This window comes from Sus scrofa, chromosome 2, assembly GCF_000003025.6.
Source record: "Sus scrofa isolate TJ Tabasco breed Duroc chromosome 2, Sscrofa11.1, whole genome shotgun sequence".
NCBI lineage: Eukaryota > Metazoa > Chordata > Mammalia > Artiodactyla > Suidae > Sus > Sus scrofa.
In genome coordinates this window covers 77563286-77581901 of record NC_010444.4, presented here as the reverse complement: position 1 = coordinate 77581901, position 18616 = coordinate 77563286, and the positions used below count along the sequence as shown (strand labels likewise).

Here is an 18616-nt window from a genome sequence, read left to right as displayed (position 1 = left end):
ATGGATGAAGCTGCAGGAACCATGTGCAGGTTTCTGTGTGGAAGGCATTGTCACTTTTGCATCCTCAGAGCTCAAGCCATGCTGCAAGGGTCTCCTTGATTTCTGGCGCCCACTGATGTCCACCCCACCAATGCCAAAGTGAGGTGGGGGGACCTTGGCCTTGCTGCTTCTGCGAGGCCCAGAACTGGAGGCTGGGGTTGGACAACCCTGCTCCGGTTCCCGCCATGGTGAGTGACCTCAGATGCTGCCCTGAGCCTCAGTTTCCTGGCTTCCTGAGGCCTGGAGGGAAGGTCACAGAGGGGTGGCAGGCACCGGCCTCCCCCGCTCCTGTCTCCCCTCCCCTCTCCCTCTGCCTCTTCTCTTGCTCCAGGCAGGAAATGCTGGACAGAAGCCAGTAGGGCAGCCACAGGTGAAGGGACCTCGCCCCCTAGAATCCTCGCTTCCCCAGGATGTGAGCCTCCGGGTTCGGGAAAGTGGGGCGCCCAGCATTCTCCAGCAGGTTTTTCTGGCCCACAGAATCCAAGGTGGTAACTCATCATCAGGCTGCCCGAACTTGTCCCATTTCTTGCCTGTGCACAGAGCTCTCGAATGAGGAAGACTCCTGTGTGGTCTACCTGTACCTTCCCACGCATGCCCAAAGTGGGTGGGGAAGACACGGCCCCAGCGCAGTCTTGGGGCCACCAGGAAAGGCCAAGGTCCAAGGGTCTCATGTTCCTTCCCAAGAGGCAGACTCCTGTTCATTGGTGGGAATGGAGTAAAATGGGGCAGCCGCTGCAGAAAGGAGTCAGCCACCTGTCCCAGTCATGCCATCCCTTGGCCTGTCCCCCAAATAACTGAAAACAGGGGTTCAAACAAAGATGTGGTTCGACAGTTCACAGCAGCAGGCTTCACAGTGGCCCCAAGGTGGGAACAACCCAAGTGCCCATTGATGAGTGAACAGATACACATGCCGTGTCCCTCCACCCACAGGAGCATCACTCGGCCATGAAGAGAAGAGAAGCCCCGACACTCCTACCACGTGGATGGACCTGGAGACCGTGATGCTCAGTGAGAGAAGCAGACACAGAAGGACACACGGCGTGGGATTCCATGGCTGGGGAATGTCCAGAACAGGCACATCCACAGGGACAGAGAGTAAGTTTGTGGTTGTCAGGGGCTGGTGAGGGGGATGGGCGTGTCACTAAAGGGGATGGGATTTCGTTTTGGGGAAATAAGAATCTTCTGGAATTAGTGGTGATGGTTGCACAGCATTGCAGACGTACTCCACTGAATTGTGCACTTAAAAATGGAATTCTTGGAGTTCCTGTCGTGGCTTAGCAGAAAAGAATCTAGCATCCATGAGGATGCAGGTTCAATCCCTGGCCTTGCTCAGTGGGTTAAGGATCTAGCATTGCTGTGGCTGTGGTGTAGTTCTGACTCTACCCCTAGCCTAGGAACTTCCATCTGCCTCAAGTGTGGCCCTAAAAAGAAAAAAAAAAGGCAAAATAAAATAAAATCTCCCTCAATTTTAGGGAGTTTCTGCTGTGGTGCAGTAGGTGAAGAATCTGACTACAGCTGCTTGGGTTGCTGTGGAGGTACGGGTTCAATCCCTGGCCCAACACAGTGGGTTAAAGGTCCAGCATTGCCACCACTGTGGCCTAGGTCTCAGCTGTGGCTTGGATTCAATCCTTGGCCCAGGAACTTCCATATGCTCATTTAAAAAAAAAAAAAAATTCAATTCTAGGAGTTCTCTCATGGCCCAGTGGGTTAAGGATCTAGCATTGTCACTACTCTGTTGTGGGTTTCATCCCTGGTCAGGAAACTTCTGCATGCTGCAGAAGTGGCAAAAAAAAAAAAAAAAAAAAGTCAATTTTTCATTATGTGAAGTTTATCCCCATTTTTTTTTCCTTTTTTTTATGGCTAAACCTGGGGCATATGGAAGTTCCCAGACTAGGGGTCTATTTGGAGCTGCAGCTGCCAGCCTACGCCACCATCACAGCAACTTGGAATCCAAGCCACATCTGCAACCTATACCACAGCTCAAGGCAATGCCTGATACTTAACCCACTGAGCAAGGCCGGAGATTCAATCCACATCCTCATGGGTACTAGTCGGGTTCTTAATGCACTGAGCCACATTGGGAATGCCCTTAATTTTTTATTTTTATTTATTTTTATTTTTTATGTCTTTTCTAGGGCTGCACCCGCGGCATATGGAGGTTCCCAGGCTAGGGGTCTAATCGGAGCTGTAGCCGTCAGCCTATGCCAGAGCCACAGCAATGCCGGATCCAAGCCGCATCTGCGACCTACACCATAGCCCACAGCAACACTGGATCCTTAACCCACTGAGCACAGCCAGGGATGGAACCCCCAACCTCATGGTTCCTAGTCGGATTCGTTAACCACTGCGCCACTATGGGAACGCCAAGGGATGCACTTAATTTTTTTAAAAAAGAAATCATGGAGTTCCCTAGTGGCCCAGAGGGTTTAGGAGTCAGTGTTGTCACTGCTGTGGCTCAGGTGTGTGTGACCCCTGGCTCTGGAACTTCTGCACGCTGTTGGTATAAATAAATAAGGGATCATTCTCAAAACAACTTCATGTCACTGATCATAAAGTTGATCTTAAAACTAAAACAACTGGTTATTTTACCAGCAAAATGGGTTTGTTTGGAACACAGGTGAGAACAACAGGCAAGTCAGAAAAACAAAGCAGAGGAAATTCTTTTAAAGAGGGAGTGGGAAGGAGCTGTTGTAAATTCAGAGCCCACAGGAGGAAAGTGGGAGTTGAGATTGTGGTGGCTTTTCATTGGCTGAGCTGTGAGGGCCTCTCATTGGCTAAGCTGGGATGGTCTCTCATTGGCTGGGCTGTTCCTGGGCGGAGAGAAACGCTTCCGCCTCCTGCTGGGTGATGAGCCACCTTGTTCTCAGAGATGCAGAGGTAGGTCTCTTCCTGTCTGGGGTTTGCAGCCCACCTGACAGTGAGTGGTAGGGGTGAGGCTTCCATTCGGCCTCCGGACTCCACTTTAAGTGAGGTTTCCTTTGTTCGGTGTCACAGTTCGCTGACTGTGATAGCCCCACTTTGTGCCCGCTCTGGGCCCAGCCGAGTTCGGGGCCCAGGACAGTCATAAAGACACCAAGCAGGGGCACCTTTTACTGTGTGTCCCCAAAGCTGAGCCGAATGCTGAGCCGAAACAGCCCCATTTCAATTGGGGCCTAGCAGGGCTTATCCGGTTTGGTCTTACTTTTCCTTCCACGAGGAGGTCAAGGCCATATAGATGGGGCTTCTGTCCTCTGCCCCAAGGGCAGCACCTCCCTAAGGTCGAGGGCTTTGCAGACCAGACAACTCTGCTCCACAAGGGGTGAACCTTGCCCCTGTTTTAGAGGCAACACCGCTGAGGTTCAGGGCAATGAAACAGCTGTCAATATCGCCTGTCACCTCCTGGGATCCCACTGTAGCCATCCTGTCATTGTTTGAGCTGCCCACTCTGTGCCAGGTGCTGGAGACAGAAACCTGGACTCAGTTGCAACAGTGAAGGGGCTGCGAGAGCGCCGGGCTGGGTGTGATGTCAGCTAACTGGTATCTGGTCCCCTCCCCAGGTCAGGGCATTGGTGTCTACCACTACTCAGCCTGGCCTGAAAGTGGCTAATCTCCTTTCTACCTGCCTCCCCACGATGGCCAAGTAGGGGTGCCACAGAGGTCCTGGCTGGAGGGCTGGTTCTGATGGTCAGTGGGGTGGGGGTTCAGGCAAAGGCCTGGGGTCCTCTGTGCCCTGGGCACACTCAGCTGTAAAATGGCCCACATTGTGGGTATCTGGGGGTGGGTGGGGTGTTTGGGAGGGTCCTGGAAGGTTCTGCAGTTAGGCCAGGTTGGGGTCTAGTACATATTAAAAGTTCCAGCAGAGGAGTTCCCTTCATGGCTTAGTGATTAATGAACTTAACTAGGAACCATGAGGATGTGGGTTCGATCCCTGGCCTTGCTCAGTGGGTTAAGGATCTGGCAGTTGCCGTGAGCTGTGGTGTAGGTCGCAGATGTGGCTTGGATCCTATGTGGCTGTGGTGTAGGCCGGCAGCTGTAGCTCAGATTCTACCCCTAGCCTGTGAACCTCCATATGCTGCAGGTGCGGCCATAAAAAAAAAAAGAAAGGCAAAAAAAAAAAAAAAAAAAAGTTCCAGCAGAATCCAGGAGGAGAAAGGAATTCCTGGTGGCCTCTAATTTTTTTAATTAAATTTTTTGGGGGCATCTAATTTAAAACAAACAAACAAACAATGTGGGAAGCAGAGGAGGAATGTTAGGAATGCGGCCAGCCCCCTCCTGGGTGGGGGGATGGGGCCCTGGCCTGACGGCCCATGAACAGAGGCCACCCTGGGGCCCATCGGGGCTCCCCCAGCCCCTGTGCTCCAGGAGCGAACAAAGACAATTATTAACAGGCTTGGAAAAGCAATTACAATTGCCCCAAACCCTCCCTCTGTTTTTCTCTCATTCTTGGATTTAATACCTCATTCCTTGCGGAAGTGAAAAGGGAGAAAGTATCAGACAGTCTGGAACCCAAAGGAATTTTCCTTCCTTGACTGGGGTCAGGATCTCAGTGCCACTGGCCTCCCTGTAAGGGGACCTGGGGACCTGGGCAGGGTGCCCTGGTGGTTTGAATTCTTGAAGGTCTAGGCATGGAAGGTTTCAGGGAGAAATAACTATGAACTTTGTGGGCTGTCAAAGGCAGACAAGAATTTAAAAGCTGTATTTCTAAAGCTTTGGCCTGGTCTGTCCCGGCTGTGTCCCTACCACTCTGCCGGAACCCTATACAATATCTGGAAATGACACAAGAACATTCCGGAGCCCAGAGGCCGTGCTTTGGAGATAAATACAAGCCTCTCGGTACATTTGTTTTTTATTATTGGGACCTGTTTTATCTTCAGCAGAAAAGGAAGTTGCCAAGAAAACAGGGGTGATGGACGTTGGTGGGGCTTTCCTCTGCCCAACGGATTCTAGAATGTTCCTCCAGGAAATGCCCAGGAATTTAAACCCTGCTGGCTCCACAGAGAAGCTGAGAGTGGGGGTGCAAAATGTGGTTTCTTTAAAAAAAAAAAAAAAAGTTGTGGAGAAGGAAAGTCGATCTCTCCAGGCTTTCTGGGTTTTTCTGGTTGTTTGTCCAGCTCTGCTGTTCTGATAGGAAGGCCCACGGCAGTGGGCTGGCTGGAGGGTCCTGGTGTGAGGACCTGCAGGAAGTGGTGGCTTGTGCCAGTTCAGAGGGACTGGGGTGGGCCTCCCAGTGGTCAAATGCTGGGACTGGGGTCCAGAGAGCTGGTGTGCTCCCAGCTCCCAGCAGGTCCCAGATGAGTTCAAAGAGACCAGGTCAGTTGCCCACGTGAGGGGCTCGGCCAGGGGCTTCCACTTGTGCAAGTGTGATCCAGCTGTATTTAAAGATGATGTTTATGGAAAGTCCTGTGGATAGACAGTAGGGTTGGCTGTAGAACAATGCTTGACACCAGAGCTGGGCACTTAAAAGTGATTAAGAGCATTTAGGAGTTCCTGTCGTGGCGCAGTGGAAACAAATTCAACTAGAAACCATGCGGTTGAGGGTTCGATCCCTGGCCTCGTTCAGTGGGTTAAGGATCTGGCGTTGCCGTGAGCGGTGGTGTAGGTCGCAGATGTGGCTTGGATCCTGCATTGCTGTGGCTATAGTGTATAGGCCAGCAGCTACAGCTCTGATTCGACCCCTAGCTTGGGAACTTCCATATGCTGCGGGCGCAGCCCTAAAAAGCAAAAAAAAAAGAAAGAAAGAAAGAAAAAGAAAAAAAGAGTGTGCATTTTATGTGATGTCTATTTTACCACCATTAAAATAACAAAAATGATATTACAGGGAGTTCCCTGGTGGCTCAGTGGGTTAAGGGTCTGGTGTTACTACTGTGGTTCATGTTCTATCACTGGCCCAGGAATTCCACATGCTATGGGAATGGCCAAAAAAACAAAACAAAAACAAACAAAAAACGATGTTTCAAAAGAAATGTTACTATCATCTGGAAAGTCTTAGGGTATAAAATGAGTGGAAATAAAAACAGCTCATCTAAACAAGGAAACCTGGGAGTTCTTTTTGTGGCTCAGTGGCTAATGAACCCTACTAGGAACCACAAGGATGCAGGTTCGATCCCTGGCCTTGCTCAGTAGGTTAAGGTCTGGTGTTGCCATGAGCTGTGGTGTAGGTTGCAGACTCTGGCTCGGATCCCGCATTGCTGTGGCTGTGGTGTAGGCTGGCAGCTGTAGCTCCACTTCAACTCTTAGCCTGGGAACTTCCATATGCCGAGGGTGTGGCACAAAAAAAAAAAAAAAAGAAAGAAAGAAAAAGAAAAAAAACCCAAAAAATTAAAAAAAAAAAAAAATCCCCAAACCTATCTCTCTGTGGTTAACAGGATAAAGCTATAAAATAATAATTTCAGGAGTTCCCGTTGTGGCACAGTGGTTAACGAATCCGACTAGGAACCATGAGGTTGCGGGTTTGGTCCCTGCCCTTGCTCAGCGGATTAAGGATCCGGCGTTGCTGTGAGCTGCGGTGTAGGTTGCAGATGAGGCTTGGATCCCGCGTTGCTGTGGCTCTGGCGTAGGCCGGTGGCTGCAGCTCTGATTCAACCCCTAGCCTAGGAACCTCCATATGCCACGGGAGCAGCCCAAGAAATAGCAAAAAAAAAAAAAAAAAAAAAAGACAAAAAATAAAATAACAATTTCTAAACCTGTTCAGTGGTTTTTTGTTGTTGTTGTTGTTGTTTTCTATTTTTGGCCCATGGCATGTGGAGTTCCCAGGCCAGGAGTCAGATCCAGGCCGTAGGTAGTTACAGCCTACACCACAGCTACAGCAATGCTGGATCCTTAACCCACTGTGCTGGCCAGGGGATGGAACCTACGTCCTAGCGTTGAAGCCACCAATCTCTCTAGAACTCCTCAAACCTTTATTATTACTATTATTATTATTATTATTTTTAATGTTTGTCTGCATTTGTTTGAGAGACCTGGAGCTGTTTTTTACATGTATCAAGGAGAGGAGCTCCCATTGTAATGCAATGGGATAGGCAGCATCTTGGGAGCACTGGGAGGTGGGTTCCATCCCCCACCTGGCACAGTGGGTTAGGGATCCTGTGTTACCACAGCTGTGGCTTAGTTCTCTGCTGCAGCTGGTATCTGATCCCTGGCCTGGGAGCCCCCATACGCTGCAGGGTGGCCAAAAAAAAAAAAAAAAAAAATTGTATCAAGGATAAATGGATACAAAAGGATCATTTGAAAACTGCGGGAGGGCAGCTGTGTAACAGCTGGAAGCAAGGTGCCACTTTATGAAATACAAAAACCACTGTATGCTCCTCACAGATTCTCGGATGTGGAAAATGCCTGAAGGCAAATACTGTGACCTTGGTGCAACAGGAATCTGCCAGGAGCAGGAGAGAAGAGCTTTGAAAGTTTATTTTATATTCTTCTAGGGGTGTGTGAGTTTGTTACAATGACACTTTGTAATTTTAGGCAAGGTTTAAAAGATACTAGCATGATCTTGATTATAAATAGATAGGTGTATATATAACTATGGATATGGTGTTTATATATTGTATATAACACAATGTAGAGATACATGGTCACATGTCCCTATCTGTGTTTACACGTGTCTCATACAACAGAAACAGATCTAGGGAGCACTCTCAAGGGAAGACCTATGATGTTAAATGTAGTTATTGCTGACTTTGAAGGCTGGGTGTTACAAATGATTTTTTTTTTTTCCCTAGGGCCACATCTGCAGCCTATGGAGGTTCCCAGGCTAGGGGTCGAATCGAAGCTGTAGCCGCTGGCCTATGCCACAGCCATAGCAACGCGGGATCCGAGCTGCATCTGCAACCTACACCACAGCTCCCGGTAACGCCGGATCCCTAACCCACTGAGCGAGGCCAGGGATCGAACCTGCAACCTCACGGTTCCTAGTCGGATTCGTCAACCACTGAGCCACAATGGGAACTTCACAAATGATTTTTAGTTTTCTTCTATTTGGTTGTCTGCATAGAATGAGTCTTTTACATAAATTTTAAAGTCAATTAAAAATGTACAAAAGGTTCAGGAACAAAGAAAAACCCGTCCCCATCAGCAGTTACCCCCACACCCTTCCCCAGCCCCTGACAACCAGGAATCCACTCTCTGTCTGTGGATGTGCATCTGTTCTGGATGTTTTCCATCCATGGAATCCCACACTATGTGTGTGTCCTTCTATGTCTGCCTCTCTCACTGAGCATCGTGGTCTCCAGGTCCATCCATGTGGTAGTGAGTGTCGGGGCTTCTCTCCTTTTCAGGCTGAGTGATGCTCCGTATGTGGAGGGACCACACTGTTTATCCATCATCCACTGTTGGGCACTTGTGTACAAATATTTATGTGGACATGTTTTCATTTTCTTGAAGTGGAATTCCTAGAATGTAATTACTGATCACACAATAGCTCTCTTTACTCTTTGGAGGATCAACCAATGTCTTCCACGGTGGCTACACTGCTTCATCTCCCACTAGCCGTGGACAAGGGTTCCAGTCTCCCACACCCTCGTCTACACTTGTGATCACTGTGTGCACAGTGGCTATCCTTGTGGGTGGGAGGTGACAACCATATGGACAGTGCCATCCTTGTGGGTAGGAAGTGACAGCTGTGTGGACAGTGCCGTCCTTGTGGGTGGGAGGTGACACCTGTGGACAGTGGTTATGCTTGGGTGGGAGGTGACAACTTTGTGTGGATAGTGCCATCCTTGTGGGTGAAGGTCCCATCACAGTGGCCTGACTTGCGTCTCCTCCATGATGCTGAGTGGCTCTTTACGTGCCTGTTGGTTGGTGGTCCATCTTTGCAGAAACGTCTGGGTAGAAATGCATAGGAATTTGGAGCCTGTTGTCTCAGCCCTTTCCTTCCCCTGGCAGGTGCCTCCGTCCAAACCCCTTTGGGAGGGCACCCAAGCAGCACCCTCTTAGCCCATCACAGCGAGAACAAGTCAGGGACATGGTGTCTCCACCCCAGGAAGGGGGGCGACTTCTGTGAAACATGGTGACATCGCCCACTGGTGTGTTCAGACTGAGAGGGTGATACAGGGCCTGTGATGTCCTCAGGGTGGGTCATCAGGAGCCCCCCCACCCTCCCCCGCTGGCGGGTGGCCTGGAGGCCACCTGAGCCAGCTGCCTGCAATGCAGGATCAAGTGTCTGCTTCCCGCTATAAACTATTGATGCTGGTGACGTCACCTGTGGTCTGCGGGTCTCATGTGTTACCTGCCATGGAACCTGAGGGCTACCCTTCCTCCAACCTTGAGTCTCTCTGCCCGTCTAGGGGAGGCTATTCCTACCCCTCCTGGATCCTTCCAGAATTAGCTTTCTACCAGGATACCCCACACTGCCAGTGGGGAGCCCTGACCTCTGGAGAGCAGGAATCTTTAGTTTAACTGAGTGATATCCGCTGGGTCATTCTCCTGGGGACTGTCCGCCTTAAGGTCCCCTTGGCCCTGGAAAATATACAAAGGCATTAGCAGGTCGGAGCCAGTATCCTCAGCTCTGAGCACCCTCTGTGCAGCCCTGCTGGGCTCTGCAGGGGTGGGGTAGCCTCCCTGGCCCTCCCATTAGATGCCAGGAGGCCCCCCACTGTGACAAAAGCAGCCACCACAGACATCCCCTAGTGTCCCCTGTAGCAGAGTCACCCCAGGTAAGAACAGCTGCTCTATTATGCTGGTTTGGCCTTGAGAGCCAGCCTTATCCCTGCCCAGTTGAGAAGCGATTGTCTGGATGGGACAGCCCCACGTTGGGGGGGTCGCCAGGTGGGGGTACTGGGGTCTCTACTCCTCGGTAGTTGAGGTGGGTCTGCAGTCCCCTCTGTGCCTGCTCCCTGGCAACCCTGACCTGGCTGGTGCCCACAGCCCTGTGACCCCTTGGCCAGGTGGGTGGCGGGTGAGCAGATGGCCTCAGGATTGCTTACAGCCCAGCTCACGTTCCCTCTGGTATGGAGACACTATCCCTTTCATGAATTTTGCAAGCCCTGGAAGCTCTACCCAGCCTCCCAGTTCCCAGAGGCAGAATGAGCTTCCTGTGGCCGCTGTCACCCAGAACTATGGGTGGGGCGATGCAAGGCCACACGCATTTCCTCTCTCACAGTTTGGGGGCTGGAAGGCAGAGGTCCAGGTGCTGGCAGGCCGGCTCCTGTGGCCTCTGAGTGAGGTCTTCTTGGGGTAGCTGGCCATTCTGGTGGCCATATTGCCCCATCTCTGCCTTTGCGTCTCTGGCCTCTCCCTGTGACTCTGTGTCTCCTCTGAGAAGGACACTAGCCACCGTACTAGGGCTGCCCGACTCCAGGGTGACTCATCTTAGCAGGTGATCCACAAAGACCCTGTTTCCAAATAAAGGCGCATTCACGGGTGCCACCAGTCAGGATGTGGACATCTTTGGGGACCACAATTCAACCCCTGACATGTCTTTGCAAGTCCCTCCTCCACACTCGGGCCAGGTCTCTGAGCGCTGCTGCCACACACACCCGCCTCCCTGTAGAAAAGAAGCAACCTCTCAGTGAAGCGCTGGGAGGGCAGGTCAAGAGCAGCAGCAGGGAACCCTGGTGTGACAGGTCGCAAGGGCACTTCCCCTGAGATCCCCACCCACCCCTGTGACCCATCACCCCAGTGTGATCCTGAGAAAACCCCGATACATCCAGCCTGAAGATGCCCAGCCCAGGCTCCTGTGGAGAGATGGCAAGACCGTTACACCCAGGGGTGGAGCAGGGTGGACTCTGGACGTTATGGGGGTCCTAGGGCAGAGAGAGAACATCAGGGGAAAACTGAGGAAATTCAACAATAGACAGGATGCGGACTTCCCGTCATGGCACAGTGGTTAAAGAATCCAACTAGGAACCATGAGGTTGCAGGTTCGATCCCTGGCCTCACTCAGTGGGTTAGGGATCTGGCGTTGCCGTGAGCTGTGGTGTAGGTCGCAGACATGGCTTGGATCCTGTGTTGCTGTGGCTGTGGCATAGGCCAGTGACTACAGCTTCGATTCGACCCCTAGCCTGGAACCTCCACATGACGAGGGAGCAGCCCTAGAAAAGGCAAAAAGCCAAAAAAAAAAAAAAAAAAAAAAAAATAGGACGGGAATGTGGAGACGTTGGAGCTCTGGACTACAGGCTGGGGCCATTGAGGAGGACAAGGTCTCGCATTTCCCCCGAAGGTAAAGCTCAGAGTCACCTCTCGACCCAGCACCCCAACTCCTGGGGGCTGGTGTGGGAGCACTGTGTCACACGTACACCCCCCCCATTAGATATCCTGCAGTCCTAACCTCCAGGGCCTGTGAATGAGATCACAGGAAACAGTCTTTTCAGAGGTGAGCAAGTGAAAGTCATTAGGATGGGTCCTAATTCAATGTGCCTGGTGTCCTTAGAAAAACCCGAGGTCAGGGACAGCCAGGGGAGGAAGACACAGGGAGAAGATGGCTACTTACAGACCAAGGATGGGACCAGCCCTGCCGACTCCTTGACCTTGGATTTCTGGCCTCCAGAACTGCAGAGGAATAAATTTCTGTTGTTTCAGCCACCGCCCCACCCACCCACATTTGTGTCATTTGTGACTGGAGCCCGTGGAAACTACACAGATTTATCCATGAGAAATGAAAATGTATGACCACACAGAAGCCTGTATACACATGTTCACAACAGCTGAAAAGTCATGTCCATCAACATATGAAGGATGAATCAAATGTGATCCATCCACACGCTGGAATATCATACCACTGTGGACAGGAGAGAAGTAGAGTTCCCACTGTGGCTCAGCACTTTAAGAACCCATCTAGTATCCATGAGGATGCAGGTTCAATCCCTAGCCTTGCTCAGTGGGTTAAAGGATCTGGTGTTGCGGCAAGCTACAGATGTGGCTCGGATCCTGCGTTGCTGTTGCTGTGGCGTAGGCTGGTAGTTGTGGCTCCAATTCAACCCCTACTCTGGGAACTTCATATGGCACAAGTGCAGCCATAAAAAGGAAAAAAAAAAAAAGAGAGAGAAGCACTGACACTCAGTACCACGTGGACAGACCTGGAGACCACGATGCTCAGTGAGAGAGAAACAGATACAGAAGGACACACTGTGTGAGATGCCATGGATGGGAAACGTCCAGAACAGGCACATCCACAGACAGGAGGTTTGTGGTCATCAGAGGTTGGGGAGTGGGTGGGGATGACTGCTGATGGGGAATGGGCTTCCCTTTGGGGTGGTGGAATGTCCCACAGTTGCTTTTGGTAATGGGAGCACACCTTGTGAATGTACTAAAATGAAACTCTGAATTGTTCAGTGTATCTGGTGAATCGTAGTAGCTACCTGGTGGCACAGCATGTTAAGGATCCAGTGTTGTCACTGCTGTGGTGCCAGTTCAATTCCTGGCCTGGGAACTTCCACAGGCCATGGGTGCAGCCAAAAAAAAATTGTATGGTGTATGAATTCCATCTCACTAAAAATGTTAAAAGAACAGCTTTCCTTTGCTGCCTATGAGTTTCAGATCCGGCAGCATACAGAGCAGAAACGAACAAGACGCCTAGACTCAGCGCTGCTGGCGTTGCCCCCCACCCAGGAGCACACTCTCTCCTGAGTCTGCCTGTGCCTGGCATGTTCTCCACTTGCCCCACGGATGCCATGGCCCTGTCCTGAGGGTGTGGCAGCATCATCACTGCCTGTTCCACATCAAGGCGGCTCCAGGGCCCTGCAACGTGTTGGGACACCCCCTCCACTACAGGTGCACTGCCTGGCCGCCCATCTTGGAACCCTATGCCACCCAGCCAGCCCCCACCATGCCTCTAAGACCCTCTACTTCCCTCAATGCTGTTTGCTCCACTCACCCCTTTGGGACCATATCAGACACACCTCTCCCCCAGGAAGCCATCCCTGATCCCCTCTCTGGTCCCTGCAGGGCTCTGCTCCATCCTCCCCCACCTCTCTGGACACGCATGTCCAGCAGTGGTGAAATGATCCACAGTGTGGCCAGATCTCCGCTCTGTGCCCAACTTGGACCATGGCTGCCCACACATGTGGGGCCTTGAGAGGCTACAAGGATTTGGGAAGGGGGTGGGATCTCTCTGGTCCTGCAAAGAGATAGAGCCAAAAGCAATGCACAAACACAGCAGTCCCCTAGCCCCATTCATTGGAGCTTTCTGTGACCATGGTGTGTGCTGGCTGCTGAGGAAATCTCGGTGTGCGGAATGCTTGAGTTCTGTGTGACAGTCATATGAACGTTTCGTTTTGTTTTCTTGCAATTAACGTAAATTTATATTTAAAACTTTTTTTTGGCCATGCTCAAGGCATGAAGAAATTCCCAGACCGGATCAAACCCAAGCCACTGCAGTGGCTTAATGTGCTGCGCCACAAGGGAACTCCAACAGTATTTTCTAAGTAGAAATTTTTTTTTTTTTGTCTTTTTGTCTCTTTAGGGCCACACCCGTGGTATATGGAGGTTCCCAGGCTAGGGGTCATGTCGGAGTTGCAGCTGCCGGCCTACGCCACAGCCATAGGAACACACAATCCGAGCTTCGTCTGCGACCTACACCACAGCTCATGACTACACTGGATCCTCAACCCACTGAGCAATGCCAGGGATTGAACCCGTGTCCTCATGGATGCTAGTTGGGTTCATTAACCGCTAAGCCATGACAAGAACTCCTCTAAGTAGAACTTTTACTGAGCTGCAACCTACACAGAGCAAAGCACCCCAATCACAACATGTTATGCAAACTGAGCTCTGATGTGTCCCCAGGTCAAGAGATTGTCCCCGGCTCCTCCTGCCAAGCCTATCTGCTAATGTCCCCAGGTCCCCTGACTGAGCTCACCTGACCTCCTCAGCCACTGACCCCCAAGAGTACCCTGTCCTGAATTTCTGGCACCGTTGGTGAATTTTGCCTGATCTTGAACTGGATTTGTGTACTTGGAACAAAGATGTACCTGACCAGTCTCTGCTTCTTCACTGCTATGTTGTATTCCATCAGCCAACTGCACACAGTGTGCTCCTGTCTTTTGGGAGGTGATCACATCTGTTATTCCTGATGTTCACCTGATATGGAAGTTCCTGGGTCAGGGATCCAACCTGTGCCACAGCAGTGACAATGCCAGATCCCTGACTGTTGGCCACCGAGGAACTCCTATTTCATTCTTTTTAAAAGGCTGCTATGGAGATTCTATGGACAAAAGTCCAGGCTGTTGTTGACAACTTCTGCTTGTTTCTTGGTAAACACAAAGGAGCTGAGTGCCTGGCCTGAAGGGAGGTATGCTGGCAGTGTGTTAAGAAACTGCCCAACTGTTTTCAAAGCTGCTGCACCTTTTCCCTCTCCCCAAGCAGTGTTTATAGTTTTGCCTGCCCCATCCTTAGAAGTGCTGGCACTTCCAGTCTTCATCCTAATGATTTCTTGAAAATGGCTTTATCAGCTCTAATTCACATAATCATACATTTACGATGCACGACACAGTGGTTTTCAATATATTCAGAGCTGTGCAACTACCATCACTGAGAAAGAAATGCCAGCTGTTAACATTCCCTCCCCAGCCCCTGACAACCAGAAACCCGCGCTCTGTGTCTGTGGATGCGCCTGTTCTGGACGTTTCCCATCCATGGCATCCCACCCCGTGTGTCCTTCTGTGTCTGCTTCTCTCACTGAGCGTCGTGGTCTCCAGGTCCGTCCGCGTGGTAGCGAGTGTCGGGCTTCTCTCCTTATCAGGCTGAGTGATGCTCTCCTGCGTGGAGGGGCCACATTTGTTTATTTGTTCATCTGTTGAGTCATCTGAGTTGTTTCCACTTTGGGGTGTTGTGGCTCGTGCTGCTGTGAACACGCGTGTGCAGGTTTTGTGTGGGCTGTGTTTCCATTTCTCCTGGGAAAAATGGAAGTAGCATTGCAGGGTCAGTGGTAACTCTGCATTGATCCTTTGAGGCCCGGCCAGAGCAGCCCTCCATCCTTAGAGCTCAGCAAAGCTGGAGCAGGCTGGGTAAAGCACAAGGGGACCTCTTGCAGGCCGAAAGGCTCAGGCTGCTCGCCAGGCCTCTGTGCTTGAGAAAAAGAGACAAAGTGCTTCCTGATCAGAGGATTAAGAGGTAAGCCTGTAGGAGGTGCCCCCCCCCCCCACAGGCCCAGCTTCCAGGGGGGAGATGGGGTGGCACTCAGGGTGGAGAGACTGCTCCAGCTGGGGGTAGGGCCTGGGGACACAGTGGTCCTTAGGAGAGAGGCTGGCCTGCTGGTTTGGGCAGATAAGGTTTGCACATTGGCCTGAGGGCCTGGGACTCAGGGAGGGGAGGGAGGGGTTGAGACTGGAATGCAGGATCAGGGTGGGAAGATCCTCGATCACGACAATCCAGGGAAGGGCCATGGGGACCCTCCCCACCTTGCAGGAACAGGAGTCTGTCTGTCTGGGGCGGGGGGCTGGAGGCTGGGCAGGGCTGGTAGGTGTGGTGGAGGAAGAAGCCTGGGACCCCCTCCTCCCCCAGTTGAGGTGGGGGGGACAAGCAGGGGACCTTGGGGCTGGGGAGTCAGCTGTTCCCTGATGGACCCCGTCAGGGGCCAGAGAAGGGTTCTGATGTGAATATCCTCTGGCCAGAGCAACACCATTTCCCTTCTGAGTTCCGGAGGCTGGGGTGGGGATGGGGTGACCTCTCTGAGCCTCCCACCCCCAGCTCAGTCCAACAGAAATCTGGAAAATGGGTCAGAGAAGCTGGGGGGCCTTTGATGGGAGGAGATGTGGAGCCCCTGTCCTATTGTAATCAAGGGAATGAAGAAACACAGGAACAAAGCTTCCCAACTATTAATCCATTTCCATTTGAAACACTAGGGAAAGCCCTTGGGGAGGAAGGGGACCCTGGCCCAGCCCCTTATTTTGACAGAGGGGTAAACTGAGTCACCCCAGTTAGATCTGAAGAGAGAAATAAGACCCAGCCGCACCCTCCCCACCCCCCAGTGCCTGGGATGCTGGCCTGCTGTCCCATCTTGTTCCCACCCCCTCCCACTCTCTCCTGCCACAGAGAGTATCATTTTCAAAATTCTCCAACAATTGCAAGGTGATCAGACACCCACGTTCACCCTGAATCATTGATGAGGGAGGCAGCTGGCTGGCGAGGCTAGGACCAGAGGGGGGACCAAGCAAGGAGCAGGCAGGGGGCTGCCTGCTCCAATAAACTGGGCATTGATCCAACTGATACTTGTGGTCAGGGGGCTTCCTGGACACCCCACCCCCAGCAGCTTTAGTGACTGGCCCAGGTTTCAGGTGGGGTCTTAGATGGATGGGTGTCTCCCCAAATGATGTGTCCCCAAAATGAACCTGAGAGCCCTGGGTTCTGAGGGAACTCTTTACCTGGCGGAAGGGTGGTTGCAGATGTGATTAAGGGCCTTGAGATGAGATGAGCCTGGGGGCCTCTAAATCCAATGACAAAGGTCCTTTTTAAAGACACAGGGAGGGACTGAAAAATAGGGAGATGAGGACCATGTGACAGGAGGCGGGGACTGGAGGGATGAGACCACAAGCCAAGGACACCTGGAAACCCTAGAACTGGAAGAGGCAGGTAGGACCTTCCCTGGAGCCTCTGGAGGGAGGATGGCCTTGTCGGCGACTTGGTTTTGGCCTCCAGAACTGAGCAGGAATAATTCTGTGTTGCTTTGCACCACCTGGTTTGTAGCATTTGTGTGGTAACAGTGGTGGATTCTGATCCGGGCAGGGGCCGCCTCTAACTCCTCGTTTTCCGTGTCCCAGTGTTTTCTAGTGACACTGACCTGACTTCCTGCTATAGCAAGGAGCTCCAGTGAGAAGCAGGAAAGAACTCCCCAGACATTTTAAGGGAGATGTCCGGGGAGGCGTTTTGATGTGGGGGACTTCATGCCAATGCCCCAGCACAGGGAACAAATGAGGGAGTCCTGCAGGTTCAGGCAAGAACCTTCTGGAAGGGAATAGCCTTGCAAAGGAGGCCTGGGTAAATGAGGTCAGAAACTAGAAGGGCGTTTGAATATGTGGGGTCTGGGGTCTACCCGGCCACAAGGTCGAGTTCTGGGCAAGACAGCAGCCCTGGGAGGGTTTTAACACCGTTTACAGCTGTGGTAGGAACCTGGTGGAGGGTCCACCAATAAGGCTGGGCGGGAGTACTCCCATGTCTCCATCAGCCCTGCCTGCTGTCAAGGGGACCGTTGCTGGCACTAGTCACTGAGGCAACAAATGAGCAGCTGAGTCTGGTGGTACCTAGAGCCTAGGGCCGACACAGTCCTGGAGGCAGCAAATCCCCAGGAATGTGTTGGGGATTCTCCGAAATCCACCAGGACATTCCCAATTAGCCGGTCTTGGACTTCAGATAGCCTTAGGCCAAAGAGAGAGCCAAGGACCGCTGGGTGGGAGGCCTCTGTGGAAATCAGCAGCCGCCTCTAATCCCTGAAAGTCCGCTGGCTCGGGAGTGGCCTACCCCAAGGCTCCTGGGCCCAGTCCAGGCCTGCGCATGGCCCTGAAAGGGGTGCTGTTGCTATGACTCCGCCCAAGCTAAAACCGACCTGAGAGGCAGGAGCAAAAGCCTGATCTCCCTTTAGGGAAATAAGAAACATCATTTCTTCTCCCTCTCTAAAAATTTAAAAAATCCCCTTTTCAGAGTTCTGCTGTGGCGCAGCAATTTAAGGATCCCGGGTTGTTACTGACTGCTGAGACCAGGGTGACAGAGGTTCTATCCCTGGCCCGGGAACATCCACGAAACACAGCTACAGCCAAAAAAAATAAAAAATCCAGTTTTCAGCACGAGGTGTATAGCAAACAATATTTACGACATTTTCCTCTATTTACTGAAGGTCTGCGAGGCTTCCAAAAGCCTGGGAAAGCGGATCATCACCACTGCCACGGGCCTCCCTGGTTCTGGCCTCTTCGACTTGGTCTGCCCCTCCCCCACTCACCCCATTCAGCGGGCCCTGGTTTCTGCCACTCCTCCCGAGGGCACCCCTACCGCCCAGCCCTGATCAACTCTTAAGTCTCCACTCCCCGGGATAAGTTCGGGGTGTTCTGCCGATGAGATGGAGACCCAGTCCATCCTCAACGCCCGACGATGGTGGATCCCAGGCCTCGATTTCCCAGAGTACAGGGCGGGCGGAGTTACCGTGCGCCCCGGGCCTCGGTTTCTCCATTCCCGCAGTCAGGGGAGGGGACCCTGGTCGGGCTTCGTTGCTCTGGGGTGAACAAAAGACAGTCGGGACAACCCCTGACCACATCGCGAAGCATGCTTGGTGGCCAGCGGTGGAAAGAGCCCACCCGCATCTGGGACGCGTTAGACCGCCAGATCCCCGCGCGCTAACCCAATAGGGCCGTCTGAGTTGGAATCAGACATCGGGCAGGTGCCCACAAGCAAGATGGAGCCCTATAGTTTTTCTGCCCAACCTCAAGATGGCGACGCACCTCTCTTTACCCTCGCGCCCTAGGCGGAGGTAGACTATGCCCGTTTGCAAGATGGCGGCAGCCTGGGGGAAGCACGCTTCCCGCCGCCTGACCCGCCACGTACCCACTCTCAAGATGGCTTCTCCCGGAAAGCCCCACGCAGGAGGGCAGCTCGCCCACAGGCACAGGCGCCGTCACGTGGTCTCATCTTGTCTCCCCTCCCCCGACTACACGGGCCGTTTCCGCCTCAAGCTCTGATG

At 52.3% G+C, this 18616-nt stretch overlaps 3 long non-coding RNA genes across 3 annotated transcripts; 1 reads left to right on the top strand and 2 right to left on the bottom strand.

Annotated features, from left to right (window-relative positions):
• LOC102159383 lies at nucleotides 2445-12289 on the top strand. The gene is made up of 2 exons (XR_301834.3): nucleotides 2445-2916; nucleotides 11384-12289. It is a non-coding gene; the product is annotated as an uncharacterized LOC102159383 (long non-coding RNA).
• On the bottom strand, nucleotides 7972-10925 carry LOC106509468. Its single transcript, XR_002341715.1, has 2 exons — nucleotides 9384-10925; nucleotides 7972-8837 (listed from the first exon to the last, which is right to left on the bottom strand). It is a non-coding gene; the product is annotated as an uncharacterized LOC106509468 (long non-coding RNA).
• Nucleotides 14384-18585, bottom strand: LOC102159224. The gene is made up of 2 exons (XR_001307040.2): nucleotides 16314-18585; nucleotides 14384-14843 (listed from the first exon to the last, which is right to left on the bottom strand). It is a non-coding gene; the product is annotated as an uncharacterized LOC102159224 (long non-coding RNA).